General features: G+C 32.5%; 1 long non-coding RNA gene across 4 annotated transcripts in view; it reads left to right on the top strand.

Moving 5' to 3' along the window:
* Positions 1-23927, top strand: part of LOC124075522 (uncharacterized) — a 105636-nt gene that overhangs the window by 68273 nt on the left and 13436 nt on the right. For all 4 annotated transcript variants that reach the window (XR_009224398.1, XR_009224397.1, XR_009224399.1 and 1 more), the window contains one exon: positions 22935-22972. This is a non-coding gene — a long non-coding RNA (uncharacterized LOC124075522). The remainder of the gene's footprint in view (positions 1-22934; positions 22973-23927) is intronic.

A 23927-nucleotide genomic window follows, 5' to 3' on the forward strand; every position in this document is an offset into this window, starting at 1 on the left:
GTAAGGTGAAGTTTGTCTTGCAAACTATGAAAGATACTTTGTGAATTTAGTCAGTGTGTAAGTCAATCAATCAATCAATCCATGGATCAATCCTGAAGCTTGTTTCTTTTGTCAATAGTGTCTGATGTATTATTAAATTAATGTGGTATTAAATTTTAGAAGACTGCATTGAATAAAAAGCATCCAGAGAAAATTTGTATTGATTAGATAGAACAAAAATAAAAACAGTTCATTTGGTAAATGACACAAGAATATCTTGGAATCTATTGTTTGTAAATTAAACTTACAGTATACTATCAAGCTTTTCTCAGTCAAGTTATATAAATATTTTTATATTTGGATTTTTCATTTTTTTCTATTTTTTATTCTGGCACAGAACTTAAACATTTTTGCCAGAAAAATCGACATTATGTGAGGTGATGGATTTGTTAATTTTCCTGACATTTAATCATTCTGCTTTATAAATATATCAAAACATCATATTTTATCTCAAACATAATTAATTATATGTCCATTTAAGATAAAATTTATTGTTAATTCTTCTGGGTTCTTTATATATTCTGGATATTTTTTTTGTTAGATAAATAGCAACCATTCCTTCCCATTCTGCAGGTTGTAATAAACCATATACAAAAAGAAAAGTACAGCATAATCTCTCTGTATGTGGAAGCTATACATAGTTGACCTGAATGTAGAGTAGTGATAACTAGAAGTTGGGAAGGGGTTGAGAGATAGAGGGATAAAGAGCATGGGTATTTAATTAATTGCTCACTGTGTACCTGTATTAAAGCTTATTAATATGTACCATTAATGAATGCTAACTACAAATAAAATATTAAAACTGAATATGTGTATATATATATATATATATATATACACATACATATATATGTGTGTGGGTATATATATACATACACACATATATGTGTGTGTGTGTATATATATATATATATATATATATATATATATATATTAGATAAAAACACTTCAGAAGTGTTGTATGGGAATAAAATACATAATTCAAGTCAAGAAGCTCTGATTAAGTTTATGGTGTGTGTGCTGAACAGGCTTATGTACCAGTTTCTGCTGATTATGTAAATATAGCATTTCTTTGTGGTTCCAGACTTTCACTTCCTTCTGCACAACCATCACCAGTTTGGGTTATAGATTCATCTGGAGCAAGCACCTAAGCCAACTTGAACTAACCACAATATTTTTCCAAGTTTTTATTTTTAATTCAATTTAACTGACATACAAAACATGAAATATATATACATATACCTCAGTGAGGTACCCTGTGAGGCTTGAATATATTGACATATTGTGCAATATTTAAATCAGACCATTCACATACATCTCCTCAAACATCAGTCATTTCTGTATGGCAAAGACATCCAAAAGCCTTTCTGCCAGCTTTTTGCAATATACATGTTGTCATCTGTAGTTACCCTCCTGTGCAATATCACAACAGAACTTCTTACTCTTATCTAACTGTAATTTAATATCTATTGATCAAATTTCCCATCCTTCCTTTCACTGTTCCTTTCCTAGTCTTTGGTAACTACCATTCTATGCTCAATTTCTAGGAGATCAACATTTTAGTTTCCACATAAGAGTGAGAACATGCAGTACTTGTTCTTTTGTTCCTAGCTTATTTCACTAAACATGTCTTTACTCCATCCATATTATTACAAGTGACAGTATTTTATTCTTTTTTACTGTTGAATATTATTCCATTGTGTATAAGTACCACATTTTCTTTATCCATTAATCAACTGATTCATACTTAGGTTGTTTCCATTTCTTGAACATTGTTACTATTGCTTCAATAAACATGAAACTGCAGAATTTTTTTTCTTTTGTTTTGATTGTATAGCCAGTGGTGGAATTGCTTGATTATATGGTACTTCTGATTTTTGATTTTTGAGGGACTTCTATATTGTTTCCCATCATGCTCACACTAATGTACTTTCCCACCAATAGTATGCAAGGGTTTCCCCACCAGCACTTATTATTTTGTCTTTTAGATAATAGCTATTCTTAGTGGAATGAAATGATTTCATGATTTTTATTTGTATTTCCCTGATGATTAGAACTATTGAGTATTATTTTTTTATATGTCTATGGTTCCTTTGAATGTCTTCTTTTGAAAAATGACTATTTAGGCTTATTGCCTATTTTTAATTGGGTTATTTGTTTTATTTCTATTGATTTTTTTTGAGTCCTGTACGTTCTGCCTAGGAACCTCTTAACTGATATACAGATTGCAATTCTTTTTTTTTTCCTTCTGTAGATTATCTCTTCATTCTGATGATTGTTTATTTTCTTTGCTGTGAAGAAGCTTTATAGTTTGATTTAATCCCGCTTATCTATTTCTGCCTTTGTTTCCTGTGCTTTTTCAGGTATTCTTCAAAAAACCCTCATCTATTCTACTGCACTGAAGCATTTCCCCTTTGCTTTTTTCTAGGAGTTTCATTGTTCCAGGTCTTACATCTAAGTCTTCAATCTATTTTGAATTTCTTTTTGCAACTGATAAGAATGAAACTGGGTAGCTTCATTTTTCTGCACTTGCATGCCAGATTTTCTAGTAAAACTTATTAAAAAGATTTTCCTTTCTCCAATGCATATTATTAGCACCATTATAAAAAATCAGTTTGCTGTAGATTCATGCACTTTCTTCTAGAGTCTCTATTGATTCCTTCGGTATGTCTTTTTTATGCCAATAATAAAATGACATCTTTTTAGAAGTCAGGTAAGTGTTGTGCCTCCTGCTCTGTTTGTTTTGCCCAAAATTTGTTTGGAATTTCAGTTTTGGGGTTTGGTTTTGGTTTTGGTTTTCTAATTCCATACAAATTTTAGGATTTTTCAAGTTCATTGAATAAAATTCTTAGTATTTTATGAGGATTGCATTGATCTGTAAATCTTTTTGGGTGGTATGGATATTTTAACAATATTGATTCTTTCAATCCATGAACACTGGATGTCTTTTATTTTATTGCATGCTTCCCCTTCAAATTATTTCACAAACATTTCATAATTTTCATTATATATGTACCTCTTTGGTTAAATTTATTCCTATAAAAATTTGTAGCTATTTTAAATGAGATTGTTTTCTAGATTTCTATTTTAGGTACTTTGCTATTGGAGTTTGCTAATCAATAGCAATTTTGTATGTTAATTTTGTATCCTGATTTGCTAAATTCTTGTATTAGTTTTAATATAAATCACATATGGGGAGATGTGGTTTTCTATATATAGACTCATACCATCTATAAACAGTGACAATTTGGCATCCACTTTTACAATTTGGATGCCCTTTATTTTCTTCTCTTGGATGATTGCTCTGGCTAGGACTTCTAATAATAGTTTGAAGGGTAGTGGTGAAATTTGGCATCATTAGAGGAAAAGCTTTAAGCTCTTCCCCAGTTATTATAATGGTAACTATTGGCTTATATAAATGGACTTTTATGATGTTGAGATATGCCATCTATAGCTAAATTTTGGAAATTTTTGTCATGAAAAGATATTGAATTTTATCAAATTCCTTCATGCATCTTTTGAGATGATAATACAGCTTTTGTACTTAATTCTACTGATATCTGATGGCAATTAATCTCACTTGATCAAGGTGAACAAGCTTCTTAATGTGATGTTGGATTCAGTTTCTGTGTGTGTGTGTGCGTGTGTATATACACACACGCACACATACACACGCATATATATACACACATACACATACACACATATATAATGTGTCCCATTTCATTTCTTATTATATATATATATATATATATATATATATATATATATATATATATATATATAGATATAGATATATAGATAGATATTTTTTGGAGGATTTGTGCATCTATGTTCATCAAGAATATTGGCCTGTATATTTTTATTGCTCTGTGTCCTTATCTGGTTTTGATATCAGAGTAATGCTTGTCTTATGGAATGTGCTTGGAAGATATACTTTCTTCAATTTTTTTGGAATAAATTAAGAAGACTTGGTATTAGTCCTATTTCAATCACTTAGTAGTACTAATCAGTTAAACCACCTGGTCTTTTCTTTGATAGGAGACTTTTATGGCTGACTCAATTTTGTTACTTTTTATTGATTGGTTTATGGTTTTTATTTCTTTATGATTCTATTTTGGTAAGATGTATATATGTCCTTAAATTTTTCCATTTCTTTCCATTGCCAAATCTGTTGGTATATTACTGTTCATAATCATCTCTAATGATCAATTTTATTTCTCTGGTGTCACAATTTAAATGTGTCCCATTTCATTTCTTATTTCATTTGAATCTTATCTTTCTTTTTTTTCTTAATAAGTCTTGGTAAGTGTTTGTCAATTTTGTAATCATCTTGAAAAACCATCTCTCTTTTTTAGAACTTTTGTAACTTTCTTTCTTTCTTGTATTTCTCTCTTTCAGTACTTCTCTCATTTTTCTTTCTTTCTTTTTCCTTCTACCAATTTTGAATTTGGCCTCTACATGTTTTTCTAGTTCCTTGAGATGCAGTGGTGGTTTATTTGAAATGTTTATTCTTATTTAATATAGGAGTTGATTTCTATAAATTACCCTCTAATATTTTGATGAATCTCTCCTTTTCCTTTATATCTCCTCCCTCCCTTTCTCTCTCTTTCTCCTTATTTTGGACTCCCTACCGCATATCAGAGAAAACATTTGACCTTTATTTGACCTTTGGCTTTCTGATCCTGGCTTATTTCAATTAGCATGATAGTACCTAGTTCCAACCCAGTTACCCCCTTGCCAAAATCTAAAAGTAATTAGCAGAAAGACAGCAGAATAGAAATAGGGAACAGACGGAGGAGGGGAAGGAAATGGGAAGTACTGGGGACTGAAATTGGTAAATCATATTCCATGCTTTCTTAATTATGTCAAAATGAATCCTTATGCTATTCTGCATAACTACAAAGGAACAATAAAAATAAATTTAAAAAGCTTTTCCTCTTAGTATTGCTTTTGTTCTGTCTCACTTTCAATTGTTTCAGTATATATATTTTTAATATTCTTCTTGGTTTCTTCCTTGATCCTTTGGTTGTTCAAAAGTAAGTTCTTTAAATAAAATTATGGCATTTTTCCAGTAAATGGATGGAACTAGAGAATATGCTAATTGAAAAAAGCCAATCCCAAAGCACCAAAGGCATAATATTTTTTCTGATAAGGGTATAAGAGTGTAGGGGCTAGGGAGGAATAGAGATTCTTTAGATTAGACAGAGTAGAGGGAAGGGATGGGAGGGATTCTAGGGGTAGAAATGATAGTAGAATAAATCATACATTATTACCCGATGTGCATGTATGATTACACAACTAGGGTAATCATGTAGAAGCAGAAGAATGAGAATTATACTCCATTAATGTATGGTGTGTCAAAATGCATTCTACTGTCATGTGTAAATAATTAGAATGAATTTTTAAAAAGGAACTTCTTTAAATTCCGTGTATTTGCATAGCTTCCAAATTTTTTTCTCATTATTGATTTTTAGTTTGATTTTTCTATGTTCAGAAAAGATACTCAAGAGATGCGGCCCAAACCAGTAGACTGGAAGAAACAAGGGATCTCACACTTAAACTAGATTCCCATCCTCCAGCGTCTGCCACCACTGGCCTCCTCAGAACAGACAGAGGGTTCTTCTGAGAGCACAAGTACCACTGCCAGCTGTAGACCTCCCTGAAAGCTGAAAATGGACCTTATTCCTCATGTCTCTTCTGAGGAGAAATTTAATGATTGGGCTTTTTATGTCACTTCCCACAGAACCTAAGAGATAAAATTCCTAAGACTGAACCAGAGTTTGAATTGAGAGTCCTTACTCTGTCAGACTAGCAACAGTAACTGTCTTTCTGTTCTTTGATGAATTACATGTTCCATTTCAAAAAGAAGAGAAGTAGAGAGGTGGTGGTATTGGAGAGCAAGGCGTGAAGTATTTTTCCCCAAGACTTTCTTTAACATTTCCTTCTCAGAGAGGTCTTCCCTGAATACCCCACCTAGAGCCCCCAGGAGGGAAGTCAGCCAGAAGAACAAAACTTGATGAGGGTTTTGGAGGAGTATAGGGCTGAAAATATCTTACAGAAAATTGAGTCAAAGAGCTTATGAAGACATTCTGAAGCCTGATTCACCTCTAAATTTATTGACAACCAATATATCATTGTAATTTATTTGTGAGTTTTGTACTTTGCATTTATAATTTCCTAACTAAAACGGATGAATAGGGTTCAACAGGTAGAAATATTAGTGCCTCACATTTTCATGGGAGTTTCGTTTGGAGAATGCTGCGGTGTGTTACAGGCAGAGGGTGGGCCAACATGAAAGATAGGAATGTAAAAGCTATCATAGGTTTCTGCAAGGTAAGGTATGAGTTGAGAAAAATAAGTATAAAAGGTAGGCTAGAACTAGGAACTGATTTTAACATTCAGCTTGATAGAAGAAAATAACCATAAAGGTTTTTTACAGAAGGTGCTTTACACTAATAACTTGTCACTGGGCATGGTGGCACATGCCTGTAATGCCAGTGGCTCAAGAGGCTGAGGCAGGAGAATCACAATTTCAAAGTTAGCCTCAGCAATATAGAACCGGAGATATGGCTCAGTGGTTAAATGCCCTGGGTTCAGTCCCTGATACCAAAAAATAATAAGAAGTGTCAAGGTTGGAAGAACATTTTAAAAAAAAAAAAGATACTTAGTATGATTTCCATTTTTAAAAAAGTTGTTGGGACTTGTTTGGTGACATATCATATGATCTATCCTACAGAATATGCCATTCAGTGATGACCAGAATTTGCATTTGGCCATTGTTGGATGCATTGTTGTGCAAGTGTCTGTTAATTCCATTTGGTCTAAGGTGCAGTTAATTCTGCTGTTCCTTTGTTCATTTTCTGTTGGGATGATATGTTCATTGTTAAAAGTGGGGTATTAAAGTTCCCAACTACTATCCTATAGGAATCTATCTCTGCTTGTAATTCTATTAATATTTTCTTTATATATTTGGGTGCTCTGGTATCAGGTTTATGTGTATTTAGAATTATCCTCTTGCTGAACTGATCTCTTTATCATTACATATTGACCTTCTGAAACCAGTTTGAGATGAAATTCTATTCTCTATTTCTATTGGTAGGTGGGGCCAGCAGCTGAGAAATGTTTCAGCTTTTAATGGTGGGCTATACATTCCAAGGTTGCAGAAAACCCCAACAATTCACCGCCAATTTCTTCTTTCTGGGTTCTTATCTTGTGAATAAGAAGAATGAAACTCAAGGAAAATCGAAGGCAAGAGTGAATGGAATAGTATTTACTCAATAATAGAAACAGAAGAGAACTCTCAAAGGGTGAGGGTAGACCCAATAGCACCACTGCCATCTAAGACTGCAATTATAGAGGTGTATATAACACTTGTGTCAGCACTATTGATCCAAACTTATGCTAGTCAGGGGTTGGAAAAGTGCTAATGCTATTAGTTAGCCATGCAGTCTGATTCAAGTGTGTCCTGCTTCTGTTTTTCCACTGCTGTTGGGGAAACAGGAGGTTAAGGTCGTGGGTCATGAATGCTCAGGGTTGGGAGATGCACTACTGTGTGGAGCAGCTTCTGCAACAGGAGTGTGCACCAGATTTGTGGTGAGTCCCCACAGCATGCCCTGACTTGCTTAGGAGCTGGACCACTGCACCTCAGACCCCTTCTTGGTGGTGATTAATGGGCTGGCTGTGAGGCTCAGCAGTCAAGGAGACGTGTTACTTCCTTTTCTTCTTTTTGTTCCTTTTGTTATTGTTGCTGCTGAGTATTGAACCTAGAACCTTGCACATGCTAAGCAGGTTCTCTACAAATGAGCTGTACTTCATCCCATATTTCTTTTGATTTAAAGTCTATTTTATCTAATGTAAGAGGGGCTACTTACTCTTGCTTTCTTTTAAATTATATTCCATTTGCAATGAATGTATTTATTGTTTCCCTTCACTTTTAAATTCTGTATTCCCTTAGAGGTGAAGTGAATATCTTATATGGTTGGGTCTTGTTTTTTTTTCATATTTTGTCACTCTATTTCTTTTAATGGAAAATTTAATCTACTTACTTACATTGGAGATGATTATTCATAGCCAAGATCTGACTACAGTCATTTTATAATTTGTTTTCTAGTTATTTTTTTGTAGGTCTTTGTGGCCAAGGAATCTAACCTTGTAGTCTGTTACCAAAGGACACTAAAAAAGTAGATTATTTTTTTATTATTATTTACTATTTTAGGGCTATAATAGATCTTTTCTTTTTGGTTACCATGAAGCCTACAAAACTTATGTTTTGATTATAGAAAGCTATGTTGATTGAAATCATACAACTTAACATGATCATAAAGAAAATGCATATTTAAAAAAAACCTGAGATCTGTACTCCATTTCACATTTTGAATATTAGATGTTTCATTTTATAATTTTTTATACTTATTATATTAATGTGGTTATTATTATAACTTTTATTTTTTAATGTTCTTATTAAATATATTAACATTTTATGCTCCATGTTTTCAATGTTAGAGTCTTTTCAGTTTTTCTGTGTAGTTACTCTTAACAGTGATTTTTATATTATCTGCTGTTTTCTTCTTACTCAATGTCATCTTTCAGTTTGAATATCTTTCTTTAGTGTTTCTTGTAGAGCTGGTCAGGTGTAGATACATTCTCTCCGCTTTTATTTGGAAATGTAGCTCTCTTTCATTTCTTAAGGACAATTTTATTGGAAACAGTATTCTTGCTTGGTGGATTTTTTTTTCCTTAAGTACTTGGAAAATTTTATGCCATTGCTTCCTGGGCAGGTAAGATTTCTTTCTAGAACTCTGCTCTCAGGCAAGTTTGGACACCCTTATGTGTCTTTTGTTTTCTTATTGCCTCTAGAACCTCCCTCCACCTTTCAAGTTTGAGAACCTGATTTAAATATGTCTTGATTTAGTTGAATTTGTCTGTTTACTTTTGACCTTTTGTACCTGGATATTTGTACCTTTTTTTCTAGTTTTGGGAAGTTACATTTTTGAATAAGCTTATTGAATAAGCTTTTTACCTTTTTGATATCTTCAAGTTCTTCTTCAACCCAAATATTTAATGTTTAATGCTCAAAGATCCTGTCATCTTTTTTATTCCTCTTCATTCTCTTTTTTGTTCTCTAGTAGTATATTTTCAAATAACACTTTTTGAGCTCTCTGATTCGTTCTTCTATTTTATTTATCCTGCTACTGATGACTTTCTATTGCATTTTTCATTTTGCTTAGTGTATTTCTTTGACTCAAGGATTTCTGTTTAAATTTTTTCCATCTCTGGGGTAAATGTCTGTGGGACTACTGTGGGACTACTACTGTCAGTGGGACTACTGCTGAACTCTAAACAAAGCCCTGTGCTAGTTCTCAAGCCCTGCTCTCTGGCATGTGTAATTTTGGTTCTTCCCTTCTGCTGCCCAAGGCTGAGAGAGAAGTGGTAGACTTAGCTACATCACTAATGCAGTCTCACTGACATAGTTCTTGGTTATAAGCCTGGGGATAGGTATTTTTGACATGTCTGCCTGGCACCAGTTTTTGCCATGGTGAGCCTAGTATTTTGCTTCAGGTTGAAGCCCTGACTTAAATCCCTCTACCTCCCCTAAGCATGAAACATTTCTCTCCAACTGCTTGGAGTTGGGAGAATTGTGATTCCTTCTTTTCTTTTCAATGCATCTCTTCTTTTTATTACATGAAAATTAGGTACTATGGGTTTCCATCTGGCTTCCTTAGTCCTTATGAAGATAGTTTGGTGCATGAATAGTTGTTCAAGCTGGTGTGCCTGTGGGAAGAAAATTGCTAGAAGATTTTGCTCAGCAACTATCTTCTACCCAAACCCAGTAGTTTTATCTTGAGAAACCTCTACACAGGTTTCCATAATGGTGTGCCAATTTGCATTCCTACCAACAGTGTGAAAGGGGTTCACTTTCTCCACATCCTCACCAGCATTTTATCTTTCATCTTTTTGACACTAGTCATTCTAAAGATGTAAGGTGATATTTCATTACAGATTTAATTTTTCATTTCCCTGATTAATGAGGTTGAGTACTTTTTCATATACATATTGGTCATTTGTATGTCATCTTTTCAGAAAAGAAGGTCCTTTGTCTGTTTTTTTGTAATTTATTTATATTTGGCAGCAGAGTTAAGTTCCTTGTTTATTTTGAATATCAACTCCTCAAACGATAATAGTTTGCAAATATTTTTTTCCTATTAAATGTGAGGGCTCTTCATTTTACTAATCATTTCCTTTTCTGGATAGTTGATTTTTGTGTATGAATAAGGATCAAATCTTATTTCTCTGAATAAAGATATAGTTTTCCTAACACCATTTATTGAAAAGGTAGTTCTTTCCCAATTGTACATACTTGGCAACTTTGTGGAAATCAGTTGACCTTGAATGTGTGAATTTATTTGTGGACTTTCTCAATTTTTTTTACCTTGGCCTTTTGTTCCATTGATCTGTGTTTCTTTTATTTCACTGGTTCATATTATTTTGATTACTATATTGTGGCAATGTATTTTTAAATTAAGGAATGGGGTGCCTCTGGCTTTGTTCTTTTTGCAAAAGACTGTTTGGACTATTCCTAGTTTTCTGTGATTTTCATATATTTGTTTTTTTTTTCTATTTTGTGTAAAAATGTTATTGGCTTCTTGGTATAGATTACATTAAACCTGTGTATCACTGTGAGTGGTATGCTTATTGTAGCAATATTATTTCAATCACTAATCACAGGATATCTTTCCTATTGTTAGTGCCTCCTTCAATCTCTTTCATCAGTATTTCATAATTTTGGTTAAGTTTATCCATAAGTACTTTATTTTAATTTTTGTATCTATTTTAATTAGACTGCTTTCTCATTTTTTGGGTTAGGATATAGAAACACAAGTAATTTTTGTTGTATATTACAATATTACTGTATTTATTTCTTAATTATAACAGTTTTAGGCATAATTTTTAAGTTTTGTTTAGTAAACAATTATATAAGAATTAGCATTAAGTTGTCACTTTTTTAAAAAAATGCTAGATAAATAGATAGAGGGATTCATAAAATTTATCATTCTAATTCTTCCCATAAGGGTGAGAATTTTCGACATATCTGAACATCATTGACTATTTGAAGAAGTTATTTAAAAAAATGTTCAGGGCCTTTTAAACTAAAAGGCTTAGTAAAAGCAGCCAACCAGAAGATGTAGCATAAAGAGTATTTTTAGTTCATATTTTCTCTATAATTAATTAATTCTTTACTTTCTTTGCTATGTCAAACCCTTAACCTTTTTAAATGTTTCAGTCCTAATTAGTTTGTGCTGTGCATGAACTTATGTGTTAAGATATGTTTTGAACTCACAGGGGATAAAACAATTTGATATTAAAAATTTCCTAAAAATAGTTCAAATTGTCAGACAAAATGGACTCTTCATTAAATTAACTACAAAGATGTTAGAGTTCTTATACTTACTTCCTCCCCAATTTTAATGATATTATTTACTGGGTCAATAAAATACACACACATGCACACACACACATACAAGCTCAATTGATACTTAAGTAGAATAAATATTTTCTTCATATTTTAATTTACTTAAACTTTTGAAAACAAAGAATCTGGTGTATATTTTCTCTGAAATATATACAATGTGTGAACATTTAAACTGAAGGAAAGTTTTCCTTCTTTTTCTTCAGTTTACTTTCTGTTTCTAAAAATATTCCACAAAATGGAGTATATTTCCATCCCATAGGCTTCAGTTGGTTCTCCACTGAACAGTATGCTGGAGCAGATAGCAAGGTTAGACAGCCCTACTTACCATGCAGCATGGAGAGGTTTTACTTCATAAGGTCCTTTTCAGAATTTTATCACTCAACTTCTTTCCTTAATGCTTCTGGTGGTTCTAGTGAAAGTGTTACTGATGGAGATGAGAATACATTCTGACAATTCCTTACCACATCAGAATCATTTTGTTTTCTTTTTCTGTTACTATTCAAAGTGCACAAGAGTTCTTCCATGTCCAGGTTTTTGTTACCAGGTAGGAGAGACCTGTTTAATTGGCCAATTCCATGTAGATATGATTGTTGCAAAACAGGCTCTACTTTCCAGTGATCCTGATTACTAAATTGGTTCTAAGTCTCCTACTCCCCATACCACTTTGGTTCTCTCAGAACCTTGGTGTACTTCCTGTAATGCACGGGTCTGAGTGAAATGCTGTGTTTTCTTACCTGTGGTTGCTGTCTGAGCAGAGATTGCAGAGCCTTAGGAGAAATACACTGAAGAATTTTGAGTGGGTTAGGGCAAAACACTCAAATATTTTTAATTTACTTCAGTTATTACTTTATTACTTTTGTGGTTTTGTTTATTTTTGCTTCCCCTGAAGCTTTCTCTATTGTAAATCATTAGAGAAAAATATAAAAAAGGTCTGGTAAGAACTATGAAATTATATGATGAAGAAAACAAGTCATTGACATTAATAATTGAAGATTTAAAAAAGAATAAACTAAATATAGCTGAGAAGAGGCTATGGCTTTCAAACAACTATGCATAATTCTACATAGAACTACATATAATATATAAAAAGTAAAGTAAAATAGGAAACTGAAAATACATGGAGTTTAGATTGAGAAGACACATATATAATTAATAGGAGTTCCAAAAATGAAAACCAAAATGGAAGGGGATGGAAAAAAAGAGTTAAGTGTTGAAAATTAAAATTTCTATTATCAGAAAGAGAAAAAGAATCCTTGTCTTAAAGAATCTCATAATTTCACCTGAATAAAAATAATATCTATGTGAATTGTAAAAAATTATGTGGCATCAGAGACAAAAGGGAATATCTAATTAACTATAAATAGAAAGATTGCCAAAATAGGTTATGAATAATATGGAGAGCAGGTGTATTATCAACAAAATAGATGTAAATAAAGCATATCTTAAATATGGGTATTAACAAAAGGTTTAATTAAAAGCAAATATTAAGAATTCTAGTAATCATGTTTTAAGTTGAAAAAATTATTAGTGTCTGGACTTTGATAGGTAGTTTAATTAGTTTAGAAAAAAATGGATATAGGATGCAATAGTAAAATGAGAAATGAGTTAATTCTAAAAATGACTTAATTATAAAAATGTTAATGATTAAAGTGGCAGTGATTCAGATGTGAAATATAAAGAGTATAAATATAAAGAACAAAATATTGGGATACTTGATGTTAAAATTATAAGTTATCTGTATTCTGCAAACGCAGAAAATTTCTAATGAAATTCAGATTTTTTTTTGTCAGTTATGCCTGTTAAAATACCCAGGGTATCTACTTAAATATAAGGAGATGAAAAAAGAGCAACAGGATAAAAATGAATTGAATTCAAACAGTAGATCAAAGTAAAAAACAGTCAGGAAAGATGAACTAATGATGCCAATGATGTGAGGTAAGTTAAACACACAAAATAAAATAGTAGGGATATTTCTAAATATATCAGGAATCAAATAATTTTTTTATATTCACCCAATGAAAGCAATTGATTTTTGACATTGAGTAAGAAATACCTGAAACTATTCAATGGGAATATTTAAACAACTGATTAAATATACATTTTTAAGCAATTTGTTTGTGTGTAACAGGAATTGAACCCACAGGTAACCTAACCCTGAGCTGAATCCCTATCCCTATATGGTTTATTTTGTTTTATATTAATTAAAGTCAGAGTTTCACTAAGTTTCACAGGCTGGCCCTTTAGATTATTAGTGCAAGCAAAGATTAAAGATAAGTAAAATATTATTAACCAAAATGTGTATAGAATTCCTATAAAAGCAACTAAAATATAATTCAAATAGAAATAGGTTAAAACTAAAAAGAAATGGTTGGCTAATAAATGTGTCAAGAAATATTCATCTTGACTGGTACATAGGGAATTTCATATTAAATTATGTTACCATAGAACATTGCAGGACTGGCCAAAAATATTAATTTTTTTTTTTTTTACATAGGAACTCTGGTACAAGTGTTAAAATAAAAACTCATGCCTTTTCCACACAAGTGGAAAATTAACTAACAATTTAATAAATCACTACATCTTGGATTGCTATTTATCTGTAGACATTTAGATTGCATATTTGTACTCTGACCCTGTGGTTTCACTTCTGGATATATTTAATATATAAAAATTCTGATGAAGAACTAAAGGAAAACATTCATAATTATTTTTTTCAACATTGCTAGTAGTAGCAATGTGAAGAAATTCAAACAATGGATTATCAACATAGAAATGGATACACATACACACATATATTTATGTTAACAGTAGAATTCTATACTATTCAAAATTAATTATCTAGTTCAATAAATAACTACAAGCATAAATCTCAAAAGCAAAATAATACAAAAAAAGCAAGATGCTATGACATTTGTAATGCTCCATAGGACATAATTCCATTGTACTCACAATGCATGAAAGTTCAATGAGACAAATAAAATACAGGATAAATATTTGGTATCTACAACTTAGTACACTTTGGTACTGTCAGTGCCAAAGGGCCATGCTTTCGATTAAAATCAGAGCTTTGTCCAAACATTAAATGCTGGTAATAACATCCTATGATACACAAATTATTAAGATATTCCTTCATATCTTCTCTTGAAGTATTAGTAAAACATTTGATGTATTAGTCAATCATTTACACACACACACACACACACACACACACAAATGATACAAAGGAAATGAAAAGAAAAAATGACACATATTTCCAGTCAGCTGAAAGTAGAGAGGATTGGTAAGAGATGTGCTCATCAAGTAATGAAAGAATAGTAATTGGGTCAGTATTATCCAAAGTTTTCAGTATCCTGGAAAGAATCAAAATCATATGAAATATAAATGGTATAATTTTGGTGAATTTAATGTGAGTTAAATGCTCTTGTACATTTAATATCAATTTTATATAAATAACAACAAATTGTAAACATAACTAACAATTTAAATTTTTAATTTGTGTTCTCTTTGATCTAAAATAGCTAATTAAACACACACACACAAACACTCACACACACACACATCATGGCAAATCCAGACACAGACAAAATAAGAAAGGGGAATGCACTATAGGACTAACAACAAAATCCTTTTTTGCTATAGAATTTCTTTTTATTAGTACATAATAGTGAGGTTCATATTTATATATTCATAAGTACATGTAACATAATCTGTTCTGCTTCAATTTTATTTATTATTTTGATGGGTGCATTATAATTATATATGAAGTTGGAATATTTTGTGATATATTCATGCATGAACTTACCATGATTTGGCCAACTCTGTTCCCCAGTTATTTCCCTTTCCCTCTCCACCTTCTCCTCAACTTGGTCCTCTGCTTCTACACTGATCCCCCTTCTCTTTTCAGGAGATCCCCTTTTTATTCTGTTTTTCTCTCTAGATTATGCATATAAGAGAAAACATTTCAACCTCTAAATTTCTGAATATGGCTTATTTACTTATCATGATGTTCTCCAGTCTCATCTATTTGCCAACAAGTGACGTAATTTCATTTTTTATGGGTAAGCAGAATTCCATTGTGTATATGTGTGTGTATATATATATATATATATATATGCATATGTGTATATATATGTATGTACATACACACATATGTAAATACACACATCACACATACAATTTTTCTTTATCCAAATTTTCTATTGAGGGACACATATATTGGTTCCACAACTTGGCTGATGTGGATGGTGCTACTGTATACACTGTATGCATGTATCACTATAATACGTTGATTTTAGCTATTTGGATAAATTCCAATGAGTGAAATATCTAAATTTTATCATGTTTCCATTGTTAGTAGTTTTTGGAAATTACAACAAATGGTTGTAGTACTTTGCAGTCCCACCAACAATGAACAAGTGGACCTTTTCCCTTAATCCTCACCAGAAATTATCAGTGTTTGTATTCTTGATTTCCATTATAACAGGTGTAAGATGAAATCCCAGTGTAGTTTTAATTTCTATCTCTCTTACTACTAAGGTTGTTGAACATTTTTTTCATGTATTTTTTGATCATTTCCTGGTTATTTATCCCTTGTCAGAAAAGTATCTGGAAAATATTTTCTTCTGGGATAACCAGACTCACAGACAAAAGGATCTAAAAGTGCAAAGGTTCCGAGTTAGAATAATTCTTGCCATGTTTAAAGAGCCCAGATATACCTGGAATGAAGTGAGGGACAAAATCTAGATGGGGTGAGCAGTATTGGGAACGAGTAGGGCACAGCTAATCACACTTCTAGACGTTGGGCTGCATCTGTGGCATGGGCTTATCATTGCACTAATTGGACATTAATTATTTGGCTACACATCTGTTTTACTCACTTTCGTAACTACAGCAAATCCTCCTTTCAAACAGAGCATCTTCTTTGTTGCTTCCATTCCTTGCCCAGTGAAAAAACACCAAATAGATCTTCTTTTGCATTGCTGAAAGAATTAGAATGAAGGATTTCTTTCTCAATTTAATATTCTAAGAATATATAATGACTGTTGATTTCATGGGAGAACCATCTCCCTCTTTCTGAGGGGTTTCTTTCTGTTTCCAGTTGCTGAAAGGTACTTGCCTTTCAAGGCATTGCTGAAACTGAACTGAAGAGTTTATGAGGAAAAATTGACTCATGAGAATCACCTTCAAGGTAAAGGTCAGAATCTGAGTTAAGTTTTGGAAATGGAGATTTCTACAAGAAGAGAAGATCCAAAACACTAATAAGCATGTTTAAAAGGCTTGTTCCTTCCTTGCTCCCAAAATGAATTTGTGGCCTGGATATGCTTTCCTAGTTAAAGGTGTCTTTATCTTGTGACTCAATGGGTGGTCGGGAGGAGTTTCACAAATAAGTAGTTTGAAGATATTTTTTATACTCCCTCCTACTTCTTATATTATAGCCTTATTAAACCACAATGTAGATTCTCTACTCATGTTTGTGTTTCCTTGATGTGCAGAAACTTTTTAATATGATGCCTTCCTACTAATTGAGTCTTCATTTTATCTCTTGAGCTTTAGCATTGACCCTGTGTTTTATACTAGTAGTTGCAATGTTTCTGGTCTAATTCCTAGGTCTTTGATTCTCTTTATGGTGACTTTTGTACAGTGTATGATATGGGAATTAAATTCCATTTTTCTAGATATGGAAATCACATTTTCCCACCACGAATTGTTATAAATATTATCTCTTTTCCAACATGCACTTTTGGCACCTTTGTCAAGGATAGAATGACTATATCCATGCGGATTGACTCTGTGTCTTCTATTCTATTCCACTGGTCTTCATGTCTGTTTGTATGCCAACACCAAGATTGTTTTTTTTTTTTTTTTACTATAGTCCTGTAGCATAATTTGAGATCAGATATTCTTTAAAGAAAGCCATTTGATGAACTTTGAATCTATAGACGGTTTTTGGTTATATATTCATTTGAATGATGTAATTTCTCTTATCCAAGAACATGTAACAGTTTTTACAGCATCAAAGTCCTTCGTTTTTTTTTTTTTTTTTCTTTAGTGTTTTACAGTTTTCACTGTAGAGGTCTTTTGTCTCCTTAATTAGTTTTATTCCTAAGAGTTTTGTTTTGTTTCTTAGGCTTTTGTGAGTGGAATAGTTTTCTTCTTGGTAGATTCATTATTAGAGTATAAAAAGCTATTGATTTTTGTATGTTGGTCTTATATCCTGATATTCTGTTTAATTTATTCATCATATCCAGAAAATCCTTTGGTGGAATTACTTGGATATCCTAGCTACAGAATTATATCAGCAAACAGAGATAGTTTGACTTCTTTTCCTCTTTGTATCCCTTTAATTTTCTTCTCCTGCCTGATACCTCTGGCTAGAGTTTTAAGAACTATATTGAAAAAGAGGGGTGAACCTGGATGTCTTTGTCTTGTTCTTGATTTTACAGGAAATGCTTTCAATTTTTTCTCTGTTCAGTACGATGCTGGTTTGGGGTTTGTCAAATGTAGCCTCTAAGATATTGAAGTAAGTTCTATCTATCTCTAATTTTTCTGGTGTTTATAAATGAATGGGTTCTGGAGTTTCTCAAAGTTTTTTTTTTTCCTGAACTTATTGAGATGATCTAGTGATTTTTTTTTAAAAAAATCTTTGATTCTATTTTTATGAAGAATTACTTTTTTATGTAAGTATTGAAACAACCTTGAATTCCATGGTCCAACTAAATCTTCTTAATGTGTTTTTTTAATGTGATTACTTAATATTTTATTAAGGAATTTGACTCTATGTTTATCAGAGATATTAATATTGGTCCATCTTTTTTGTTTGTTTGTTGGTGTTGTTGTTTTTCTTAATATGTCTTCCTTTATCTGGTTTTAGTATGAAAGTGATACTGATTTCAGTAATATCTATATTGATATTTCTGCTTCTTCTCTACTTTTCTGTGGGTCTTCTCTCTCATTCTTATGGTTAGTTTGGCTAAGGGTTCACTAATTTTTTTTTTATCTTTTCAAATAACCACCTTTTAAAAAAATTAGTTGTAGATGGACACAATACCCTTATTTATTTATTTATTTAATTTTATTTTTATGTGGTGCTGAGGATCAAACTCAGTGTCTCACATGTGCTAGGCGAGCACTCTACCAGTGAGCAACAACCCCAGCCCCCCCGCCCGCAAACCACCTGGTTTTTTGCATTGATCCTTTGTATATTTTTTTATTTGAAATTTCATTAATTTGAGCTCTCATCTTAATTATTTCATGTCTTCCACTGGTTTTGAAATTAGTTTGTTCCTGGTTTTGCTTCAAGATGTAACATTAGATCATTTATTTGAATCTTTCTTTTTAAAATGTGGGCACTTAATGCTATAAACTTTACTCTTACTACTTTCCTCATAGTGTTCCAGAGACTTTTGTATGTTGTTTTACTGTTCTCATTTGATTTTAGGAATCAATGGAGTTTTGTTCAGCCATAAAGAAGAATGAAATTATGTCATTTGCTGGTAAATCAATAAAACTGTAGAACATCATGAAACCAGACTCAGAAAGTCCAGGATTGGATGTTTTCTCTTATATGTGGAAGCTAAAGCGAAAGAAGGAATTAAACAAAAGGGGGATGTCATGAAAATAGAAAGGAGAGAAAAGCGAAAGAGTGAGGGAGAAGAAGGATAGGAAAGGGGAGAAACAGCATAATAAAATAAAAACCAAACTATGTAATGTACATGTATGAATATATTCTAGTGAATTTCCACTTTTTCTGTGACTATACTGTGCCAATTAAGAAATATAAATTTTTAAAATGAACTAAAAAATAAATGCTCTTTCACCTTCTGTAATTGTTCTCTTAGTTTCTTCATTCATTCACTAGATCTTCTTTCAACTCATTAATAATTTAAGTAACTTATTTATAGCTTTTTTCTGAAATTCATCCCCTTCTATTTCTGTGCATTTCTTTTTTGGGGGATTGTAACTTGGGGGTGGGAGAATTATTTGTTTGTTTACTCATATTTTCAGAGGTCTTGGACTTAAAGTATGTTCAGATGGATTCCTCTTCATCTTCTGTGAGGAAGTTCTCTGGAGTGAAATAATCTCTTATGTTAAAAGTCCTGTATATCTCTTAGCTTCGACATGTAGGCTCAGTGTAATCCAAGTACTAGTTTCAACCTCCAGAACTCAGTTTGCTGTTGCAAGAACTCTTGAATGAATTTATTCTGTAGAACTGCTGCAACATTGTAGATTCTTCTAAGCCATTATTTTGGATACTTTTTTCTGATTTTGCAGAGGGTGTAGATGTCCATGCGTGGGATCTGAGGTCCTCTTTAATTATTCCTACTTGGGGTCCAGTCGTTGCTTTGTGTTTTTGTTTTCCCTTATTCTAAGTACTCTTCTAAGTACTTTTAAAGCTTCAGCAGGGTTACTTCATCTATAGTGTCTCTGTGGATTTGTAGTGTACCAGTCACTTCCCAGTCACTCAATAATAGTAGTGATCAATATACAACATTATAATAAATGTTGAGTATGTACAGCATGTACACAAACAATTACCACAAAAAGAGGAATGGCAGGGTCAGCTCTTAACAATAGTAACAACAATAAACAATCATGAACTAGGTATATCATTAAAATATAGAGGTGTCAACTATGTACTCCTCAGTACTAAACACTGCATCAACATAAATGGTGGGGACAGCAGTTATGTAAATTAAATTGTCCTTAAAGATAATAAATGTACAGTTCACTAACAGTAATGAAAACAGGGTAAGATAGCAAAAAATGTTTAAAACTTTTCAAAAGCAGACAGATTTGTAGCAAGTGATGGCTATAAAGAGTTAAAATAAAAGAAATAATGCAAGAAGGAACAAGTAAATTTGGCTATTGGAAGGGGAAGAGTGAAAGAAGAAGTAATCAGAAAAACAAAAAAGCAAAAAATAATATAGTCATATTTATTCCCTCTCTACACACATATACACACACACGCACATGCATACATACATACATTGTGGAACCAATTAGGACACACACATACACACACACACATGCTTAATGAAAAAAGAAAAACAAACAACAAAAATAAACCCTTTATAAAAAAAGAAGGGATTATCTCACTTCTGCTGAGGTGTTCAATGCTGTTGACAAGAATGGATGTTCAAGGCATATGCTGCTCTCTTTTCCATTTCTTCTTCTTTTTTTTGCGTTTTTATTTTTTTTATTAGTTGCTCAAGACAATACAATGATCTTGACATATCATTCATTTGATTCAAATAGGGTATGAATTCTCATTTTTCCATGTGTACAAATTGCAGGATCACATTGGTTATACATCCATGTGTATACATACAGCAATCCTCGTGTCAGTTGTACTCTGCTGCCCTCCCTATACCCTCCTCCCCTCCCCCTCCTCTTCCATCACCATAGCAAGGGTTGGGCATTGTTAAATGCATCTTCTTTGAGTTGCTCACTAAGCCCTCTGTTGGAATGGTCTGGAATGGAAGCTGAATGTAATACTTTTCTACTTCTATTCTCACAAGTTTAATGTAAGACAGAAAGGAAATTAGTGACAAATTAAAGTTATGTCCATGCAAATGTGGTAGATGCACTCCCAGGACAGGTCTGAGTTCTAAATGTGAAGTTCAGGCAGCTTGTGTTTAATTCTGACCAACCTTTCCATTTTTTCATGAGGTATTCAGGTAGAGATAATACTTCCATCCACCCTATTGCTAGACTGATGTCAATTTCTGCTGAACATATTGATCTAGGGCAGGGGTTCCAGGAACTCCACTCTTGGGGCAAAGCAATCAATTATCCATAAATTTCATATAATCCACCACCTACATATGTGACCTTCCCAGGATCAGACCCCAAGCACAAATGTACCCATCTTTCCTTTCTGTGTTCTCTCTGGCTAACCCCCACAGCCACCAAACCCAACAGAACAGAGCTGCATTCAACCCTGTATCCCTAGCTTGAGTCCCACTGGGTGCTGTTCCTTATTTTTCCACCTTTATTGGGCCCTACCAAGCAGACTGTATAAGTCACATGGCAGGTACATGTAGGGACAGTCAGCTAATGCTTGATAAGAAGAGTCCCCCAGCAAAAAGTTACCACCTGGCCATTTCAAGTTGGTGTCCCACATGAAATCTCCACTTTCCCCTTTCAGCAGAGAAGCATGAAGCACCCTCCCACATCAGCTCACTGTACTGCCTCTGGGTCACTCAGAAAACCCCTCTGTTCCCTAGTTTTCCCCAGGTCAGATTTTCTTCACAGATCTCTCTCTCTCTCTCTCTCTCTCTCTCTCTCTCTCTCTCTCTCTGGGTCACTCCTCCCCTCCACGGTGAACCAATGTCACAATTGTTATCAGCTAAATTCTCTTTATTCTTTCCCATCCTACCAAAATTTCTGTGTCTCTGATTCTGATATTGAATTTTGGTGTATTCCCTCTGTCAACCACCTGCTGGGAAGCAGTATTTCTGCTGCTTGAATCTCAAGTCATGGAGCATCTAGAAATTGCACTCTTATTGTATTCTGCCAACTTTCCCCCACTGCCCATTTTCCTACGTTTTAAACAAGGTGTCCCATATTTTCATTTGGTACTAGTTCCCATCAATTATGTTACTGGTAAGTAGATATCAATCTAGACAGAAACTTAAAATTATTTTCAAAGTCTTCTCTATGAACTTTCAGTGTATCTGAACTTGTTTTCATATTCCTGAATGCTTCTTCTCAGTTCTGCAATGAAGAACAAGCCAGACCATGCCAAAAACTGCTAGCTTTTTCTTGATTAGAGTTGGATCCTAGTGAAGCAAGCTTTGATTTCACTCTAATAGCATCCTTACTATCCATAAAGCACAATGAACAGCACTTTAAATATTAATATCAATTGTGACAGAATAGTAGGAAATATTTTTAGATAGCTGAGCTTTACAGAGGCTCCTCCAGTGATATGTTATTAGTATTTAAGACCTAATTATTCATTATTGATTCCTTGCATAATACTGGCAACTGAATATAGAATTCATCTATTTTTAAAGAGGTCTGATCAAAGTGCATTTTTTCAGTTTGATAGCTACAGTCCACAGACACTCTGTGCTCCTATTCTTTTTTTAGTTTGAAAGATATTCAAAACATCTCTGGAGTTGTGTTTATTTGCTAATAATTTTTTTCAACAGTTGGACATGGGTCATTTGCTCATTTATATAATTTGCCAAATTCACATAAGGATCATAAATAGGTACACATAAGAAAATCCATTTCTCATTTTGAATACAATATCTACCCATATAAATCTACTTGTGTATAGATTCAGTTCATGATTAAATGATGTTTACATTAAAAATGTTTATGAAATTTTTTATAAAAACTATAGGTTTTATGATCGCGCAAAGGTATCTGTTATTTTCTGAAATTAATTCATTTTTTCCTCATATTTTTTAAGGTTTGCAGTTTTGACTAAGAATATCAGCATCTTTATGGGTGAGTGATTGCTCATTGTTATTTATACCTCCAGAAAAAGTATCTCAATGGTGGTAATGTAGAGATACTTGGCTACTGAGTGACTGTTTCTTAAAAATACCAATGACTTTCAACACAGATTTTTTTGAATATTTTCACAAGAGTATCTAAAAAGTACAAAGTCTTCAATGAATTTTTTGAATCTGCCAATCATTTCTAAATCCAATATGTGTTATTTTAATATGGAATGTAATTATTTGATCCAACATTATCTTTTTACTTTGATCCTATAGTCACTGTTAAGTTCCATGCTGAAGGATGAATATGGAATCTAAATAAAATACATCATATTATATCTTGGATGGAATAATTAAATTAACTAAGACCCACTGATAGATCATTTTTCATAATGACATGTTTGCTTGTAGGTTTATACTTAAAATAATACACTAAGTACTAGTACAGTCATTTCAATATAATTTGTAAGAGTAACACATCTATTACAACATATTTTTCCATCAACAAAGACCATTTTGACTAAAACGGAGGATAGTTTTAATCTTAGAACTGCACTTTTTAAAAACACAATTATTATTTTTCTGGAGAGATAAAATGAGTCTGTTAACAGTGGATATCTTTGAAGAAGAAATGTTGAATTTATATACCAATATTGATTCTTGAAACTTCTATTTTATACCTATTTTTAACATTAATTTATTAATATTATTTTTACTCTTTAAATTTTTAAGTAAATGGGAACAAAAACAAACTAAGTTAGGTCAAAAATAGCCAAAAACATGTTTCTAGTGGTGAAAAAATTTTAGAAAGTGTCATAAGATATATTAAGTTTGAAGGTTTCTTTTATTTTTCTTTTTCACCCTTGCTCTAGTCTTTAGGATTATTTTAGCTGTCTGTAATAGAAAGCACACATTTTTATGTGATTCCAAGATGATTTTATTTAATGACACTACTAAGT

This window comes from Marmota monax, unplaced genomic scaffold (genome assembly GCF_021218885.2).
Source record: "Marmota monax isolate L192 unplaced genomic scaffold, Marmota_monax_Labrador192_F-V1.1 WCK01_AAM20220418_F8-fsc00391, whole genome shotgun sequence".
Taxonomy (NCBI): Eukaryota; Metazoa; Chordata; class Mammalia; order Rodentia; family Sciuridae; genus Marmota; species Marmota monax.